Source organism: Oryzias latipes, chromosome 13, assembly GCF_002234675.1.
Source record: "Oryzias latipes chromosome 13, ASM223467v1".
Taxonomy (NCBI): Eukaryota; Metazoa; Chordata; class Actinopteri; order Beloniformes; family Adrianichthyidae; genus Oryzias; species Oryzias latipes.
Genome location: NC_019871.2, coordinates 17,121,479 through 17,129,136, shown reverse-complemented (window position 1 = coordinate 17,129,136; position 7,658 = coordinate 17,121,479). Strand labels below are relative to the sequence as shown.

At 37.3% G+C, this 7,658-nt stretch overlaps 1 non-coding gene across 1 annotated transcript; it reads left to right on the top strand.

Annotated features, from left to right (window-relative positions):
- The first annotated feature begins 1,659 nt into the window (after positions 1–1,659).
- mir22-1 (microRNA 22-1) lies at positions 1,660–1,753 on the top strand. The gene has a single exon (NR_107160.1). It is a non-coding gene; the product is annotated as a microRNA 22-1 (primary transcript).
- Positions 1,754–7,658: the final 5,905 nt, after the last annotated feature.

Below are 7,658 nucleotides of genomic sequence, written 5' to 3'. Positions count from 1 at the left end.
AAGTAAAAATAATTTACTGCCTTTAATTTGTTTCATTCCCTTAACATTTCATTATTGACATATTGTTTAAGGATTGCTCCATTTAGCCCCTTACCATAAACAACATTGCAGATCTTTCATATGCCTCTGCCCGGCCCTGATTTCAGTTTGTATACCTGTAGAACAAACCAGGCTGAGAACACGATGCATGTGGATCCTCAATCTGCTCTTTCTAAAATGTATTGAATTTCTTTTCAATGATAATGAATAATAATTTGAGAGATTAGTTTTAAAAGCATGCTACCTCATTTTTACTTGACATGTGATTGTTACAAATTAAGTTGTCAAATAAAACTTTACCATATGATAAAGTGAGTTTCTAAGTATCTCTAAAAATTAAAGACCTCCTCCATTGAATCCTGTTTTTGGTGTTTTTAACACGTTCTTCTAGCATTTTTCTGATGACGTAAATTTATTGAAAAGATTAAGCTTAAAATTGCGTTTCTAAGTATTTCCTTTTTTAAATCGTTGTGAATCAGGAGCAAACAAAAAAATGGAGCTGTAGCTGTAATGGAGGTGCTACAGTTGGTGGGCCACAAGCTCCCATCTCTGCTCCACTAGACGACTGAATCCATGTTCGTCTTTGTTTTCCTTGTCCGAGCTAGTATCTTGCTCAAAGCTGTTCGGCTAAATAGCTCCAACAGAGAGTGAGAGAGTGTCAACAAAGTGATGATGGGAAGTCTGGGCAGGCTTAGATTCAGTTCCATCCACAAGCTGGAGGCAAATTTCTAATATACTCCCAGTGTTCTGCAGAACTATTTCCTAGAAAACAGCACAGGTATGGTCAATTAAAAGACCACTGGGAATGCTAAAACAATAAATGAAAAGATGATTTTAGTGGGCCTTTTAAAGAAGGATTGTATTTAGATTAAATTACAGACCGTATAATTAGACTTTATAAGGAGAACAAAAAAGGTTTTAATTTTTTCCGATTATAAAATACAACCCTGCAGCCATAAGGAGCTCAGTAGCACCTGATTGATTTGTCATGGAACAGAGGATTTGCTGTATTCCATCCTAGGTTTAGAGGCAGCAAGATTTTTAATCTTCTAAAATTGATGAATCCTGAGAGTTGGCACTGAAAAATATGTCATGTCATTAACATTATTCAGGTTATCTTTTCAAAAAATGAAATATTTTTTTCCTACCAAACATTGATCTTTGATTACTTGGTTTAAGACAATTTCAAAAAAACAGCTGCTTTTTTTCTTGGTGACCTCACCTTCAGGATTTTTGCATCTTAAATAAATATTAACATATTTATGCAAATTATGCCCATATTTGTATCATTTTTCAGCAGTTTTATTTTTCTACTCACATTTTTCACAAAATTATAGAGGTTTTTAAGTTACAAAATGGTCTGAAAAAGTAACAATATGTCACTAACCTAATATTATTTTCATATTTTTATTTATCTTTCTTACATTTTTGTCTCTGTAGGAGAATGTGCCTTTATTTTTCTTTTTGATTGACAGATGTCACATCTCATTCATCTCCTACTCTTTCGTGGAAGGCAGAATATTGCTTCAAGAGAAAAAGCAGCTGATTTCACCAGGGCTGTGCAAACACATTTCCTCCAGTTGTGACATGTTTAACATCATGTTGGGAGTCTGTGCTCTCACTGGCTGACCCACAGCAGTTCTTCACTGGCAAGCTTTATGTTCTCGTGCACCAGCTAAAGCTGCCAGCTGAAGAACTGTTGTGGTCGGCTCTTTCCTGCCTGGAAGCTCTGCCCGTTCCCGGGAGTGACACTCGGGACAACACTTCATCATCATATGAAATAATGAGACCACCCTTGTCTGCATTGAAATCATGTCACTTATACAGCATATTCATGTGTTCATTTTTACAACATGACTCTTGCTGTATCATGTAACGACTGTTCTGCATCGCAAAGGGCATTGGTCATTCTGGAATGTTTTTCCATGTGCTCTGCATTTCAGTTTTATTTTTTTGTTTTATTCATGGGTTTTTGCATCTTTGTTGCTTTAGTATTGACACAGTTGGAAGTTTCATCTCCATTACATCATCTCATAGTTCAGTTTTTTATTAAGACAAAAAGAATAGTTTCTTCTTATACATGAACTTTTTTTGTAAAATCATGTTTTGCTATGAATGTTGCATTTTCTTTGATTTTAGTTTAGAAAAATACAATTTTGAAAAGTTAATGCATACATGTCATCTGAAAACTATAGTGATAACGATCTAAAGATAAACATTCTTTGTTTTGGATTTTTTAAGTGTTTCACTGCTGACACCATCTTGATTGGTTTTTGGAAAAGCTGAAATCTGTTCAAGGAGAAATGCGGAGAAGTCCAAAGCCGGCTGTCATCAACGGTTCTCTGTAATTGCCATGAGTGTCATGTTAAGGAACTCATAAACGGTCAGACAGGCACCTTGCTTTCGACTTTCAGCAGCCATAAATTGAACTTCAAGAGCTATGGTGATGCCCAGAGCAGGATGTTATAGCAAACATGTCCTTTTAAAAGCTGCCAGAGAGCGTTGAACAGAGGGAAGGAATGTTCTGAGGCTTTAACAAAACCAGATGTCCAGACTCATTCTCTGATGCGCACATGCTCTGTGCTGCCTTCTCTCACTCCTCAAGCTTGTGGTTAACACCACAGATGGAGCCAAAAGCTGGGCGGACTCCTTGCTCTGTGAGATGTACGACGTCCTCTTCGTCAACAATCCTGCATTCTATCTGGTTCCTAACTAGGCCTGTGTGCCCAAAACGTCTTCTCTTCAAGTCCTCTTTACCATCTTCCCCCCACAGTCCTCATTTTCGTCAGCTGCAGACTTTGACTTGCACACACAAATACTGCACCGACGCAGGATTATTCCAGTCTGTCTTGTGTACATCCTCTTTAACGCAGCGCTGCCAGTACCCTGCATTAATGCGTCATAGACCTCCATACAAGGGTCACGCTGCGACCTTGTGTGTTCTGAAGGTTTGTTTCAAGTCGGTAGCTCTGCTGCCTGAGCCGCTCCCAGGGAATTGGGCTGTGAGTGCATTAAGAGATTGCAAAAGGAAGGATGAGGTGAAAGAGCTTCACAGATGGACAACAAGATGGAACCAATGTGATGCATAGATGTATTCTTAACAATGTAGGTGCTTCCAGTATGCAGAGTAACAAAGCCTCATAAATTGTCTTCTCACTAAATAAAAAAAAAAACAGATTTACTGCAAATCTCATCTGGTGTTCATTCAGCTATTTAATTATCAGTCTCTTTTTAAAGTTGCATTCACTTCTTTAAAAAAAAAAAACCTTTGATTGGAGGACTGCTGCACATTTGTTTTCACTTCATCTCCAATTTTTCCTATTGGACTTGGTGTAGTACTACAGTAGAATGAACCTCTCATTCATCATTTAAATCAAGTAAATTTTGGTGGATGTGTCCGCACCGCCATTTAAGATGAGTACAATCTTTTAACAGGATAAGCTGTGTATTCAGACTATATTTAGGTTGCTGGGCAACATAATTCAATTGAAACCAATCATATCACAGGGGTGTAAGCATGATGGAGATACATGCATCTTTTCTAATTTCCCACTGGTGCAGTGATTGTTTTCCCATGACTAACACTCTGCCTCCATGATTCAAAGAGGCAATCTGCTGACCTTTTACTACCAAGTGAGTCCAGATGACACAAAGGCGTGTCCAGGTTTGTGGAGTGCTAAACTACAGCAGTAATATGTAATTGGCAAACATGATAAGCATGTGGCCCATAGTCAAACATCAGATCATTACTGCACTTCTATTGGCAGGTCTTGTGTAATTTATGAAAAAAAAATCAATATTTGATCAAGTGTATTTGTAAGAAAATTGGGACATGTTTTGAAAAATGCAAAATAAAAGATATGCTTAAAAACAAAAAGAACAACAGTGTGATCATTGCAGAGACAACCCCTACACACTGACCAAATAAACAGTTGCTTGGTTGTGAATTTTTTGTCCTTTACCCCTTCAACACATACATATTTATTTAAAATTGCTGTGGCCTACAAGGTTTCTAGATTCTTACAAATGCTCACAAACTTTGCTCTTCCTAAATTAAAAGTGAGTCAGAGAAAATTGATCGCATGTTTGCACAACAGTACTGGCTCAACTTAAAGATCTGGGAAATAATGCATATTTCTGCAAGGATTCATTTAAATGTATTTGAAATATAGACAAGGCTCTGATTGGTTACCAAAGCTGCCCAAAGGAAAACTGCAAGTCAGCATTCATCATTTCGGTGATATAGTTTCTTGAAAGTGTTGAGAGATCTTTGCACAACACCATGTCACTATCAGAGGTTTATGATCATTTGGCAAGGTGTAGAAGGTTCCTCATTACAAATATTACATCTCACAGGGAATTACACCTAAATGGTTCTGAACACAGAAACAAAATCCTAAATCTCAGTAATGATATTTTGGAAATTGTGTGTTTGCTCATTGCTACAAGAGTATCAGAGTCCAATTTTACAATAGCAACATGTTTCAGGGGGGAAAAAATTGTTTTTGGCAGGGACTGCAAAATCAGGGTCCGGCTACAGTTTCTAGCTGTATGCAAACATTCACAGTGCTATTCTCCAAGTAAAATGTAACACCTTTGTATAAAAACTGACTTAAAAAACAAACACTAATATCGCTTCAATTTAAAATTATCATTAAAATTTGCAACTTGAATTGTAGGAGGACGAGAGTACAGACTTAAACTAAATTCAATTCAGTTAAATTTTATTTATACAGTCCAATATTACAACAATAGCCGTCTCAATAGGTTTCATACCGGTAATTATATAGTAAAAATGACATAATACTGGGCATCCCTGCCCTAAGACCCTCCTTCTGGTTAGGAAAAACCTCTTAGGAAAAACCTCTTAAAAAAAAAAAGATTCCGGGAAAAAAGGGAAGAAACTCGCACTCCTCTCCCGGAGGGGAGTGGGAAAGAGGGACAATACAATACCCAGAAGCAACTTTGCATAGAAACCGTAGCCAAAGGGGACAACGGTAATTACAACAACAAGAGGGTTTGTTTTTAATTGCTTTTGAAATTTACACAATTTAAAGACAATTATTCAGAAGTATTTTTTAATGTATTTGGCATTCTTTATTTCACAGGATGGATTCATGTATTTTGTGTTTTATTTATAAATATATGTTGTCCATGAGTGATGGACGTGACTAAACAAATGAGTTGCACTCTAAGCTTAACTCTACTGCTGTGATGGAAAACTGTATTTGCGGTTTTTAAGAAGATGTAAAAAAAAATAAGGAAACGAAAAAAAGATGGGGAGATGCAGCATTTTGTTTGCTCTGGCCTTTTACAAGTGCTCTAAAAATAAGATGGATGGATGGATGGATGGATGGATGGATGGATGGATGGATGGATGGATGGATGGATGGATGGATGGATGGATGGATGGATGGATGGATGGATGGATGGAGAATTTAAAAAGCACTGTTATGTTATGTCTTTGTGCTTTGGAGCAAATTCTAACCGTAGAATAAGATAAACACACAGCTGCTGAAAACAGAAATGATGGATTTTACATTCCATCAGTCATCCTATAGTTGTCAGTGTTTAGAAAGAAAGCATTTATGCTTTGTGTTGATCGATAGTCTGGACAGCTTGATTTTACCTGACATGCGTCATGATAGATTATTGTTCCATCAGTTGAACCAAAGTTTGCTTCTTTTTTAGTAAGGCCATTGTCAAAGATTTAAATTCTAAAAGGCTGTAGTGTAGCACGAGTGATTTGTTCCTTGTTTCTCTCTTGCTTTCACCTGGAGACGTCAGGCGTTCAGCTAAAAGCAGCGTGCCAGAGTCCAAGCTTGTGGACTTAGCAAACACACTTCCTGCAGACGTACATTACACTAACAGGGGGAACATAAATAATAATCTTCTTATGTTGTGAGCTGCTCCACAAACCCTTACACAAGCAATTTACTGTATCAGTAGATAGTGATAAGCACTGTAACATGGGCTACTGCTGCATAAGAGTGGAGTCAATGATGCAGCTGTCTAATAGCACTGTAAATGGTTCGATCAATTTAATGCTAAGGTGGTAAAGGTTTATTACTTCTTAAGTCTACAAGCACAGCAAAGATCACTTCTTTGGTTCAAACCAGGCGCTTCACACAGCACATTACAAAAAACGGTGAAGCAATATCTTTTATGCCGTCACAGTAAGTATTAGCATTTGTGCTGCACAAACCTGAGTAGTTTTAAAAAGATAATCCTGATGGCTGCTGCCATGCCCGATGTGAAAGAAGCTACTATGTTTGCCTTTGATTTACAAATCGTTTCAGCCAACTTTCCATTTTTCTTGTTTTTAATCAAGCAGGTATCTTAGACCCACAAACAACTCAGTAGGCTGTTAACCGTTTTCACTTTTAAGGTGCAACGCTCAATATGCAGAACTAGGGAAGACAAAGAATGCATCTAAAGAAATAGCTAAACTCCTATTCACAAGTCCACAAACGTGAGTGTTAATAGAAAGACTTTTTTTCAAATAACATTTTATTTTCAATCGAATTATAGAATTTTTATTCCTACTGCTTTTATTTATTTCTTAAAACATTTTTCTTTCAGCTTTCATTATTTCTGTAATTTGCAAGGAACTTTGAAGTTGGATTTAGCTAAATAAATTGTATGTGTGCCCCCTTTCAGCATATCCCCTCACAGCCAAACAGCTTTCACTAAATTTGGGAATTTGGTTTGGTAGAGTTTTACGCCAGCTGCCCTTCTTGACATTAACCGTTAATTTATCCGGGTTAGAGACCAGAACAGGGAGACCCAAACCCAATCCCCCATGAGCCACGTAGCTACATAGTTAGGCAGTAGCGTGAAGGCTTTGTCTAGGGGCCCACACTAAAACAAGGTCATTGCATCCCCTGTTAAACGAAACCTGGTTTCCCATGTGCTGGTCCTACGACGGAGTATTAGGGCCACCAAAAAAAAAAAAAAAAAAGCCACCAAAAAAAAAAAAAAGTAAAATTACGAGTTTTTATCTCGTAAATTTAGGAGATAAAAACTCGTAAATTTAGGAGATAAAAACTCGTAAATTTATGAGAAAAAACTCGTAATTTCACAAGATTTTAAGTCGTAAATTTATGAGAAAAACACTCGTAAATTTACGATATTAAGTGGAAGTGAGTATGCAGAGCAGCAGGTGAAGGCCGTGCAGCAACAGAGCAGACTGACTAAACTTTGTTGAACAGGTGAGCTGAATGAGCTTGAACGTTCCAAATATCTGGAACCTCATTTGTTTGATTTACAATTTATTAAAGTTTTATTTATTGATGGTTGGTTTGCAGGATCCCTGCAGCCCGATGAAGCCATTGGTGTCCCTGCAGCTTTCCACTTCAATCCTTTCTTCCTCCACCCAAAACAAGATCTCTACGTTTGTGTGACGCTTCCGACTGAGGAGGAGGATCACTTTTTTTGGCATTTTCAACGTTCTAATGCTAATAAAATATTTATAGACTATATAATATATATAGACTATTTTCATTCATCTTTGTTGTTTAATGATATAACGGGACGTTTACTTCCGCATTGGTGTTCGGATCTGATGACAGGTTCATGACGTAAGGTGACAGATGAACTTCAGGGTTTGTGAATGAAAA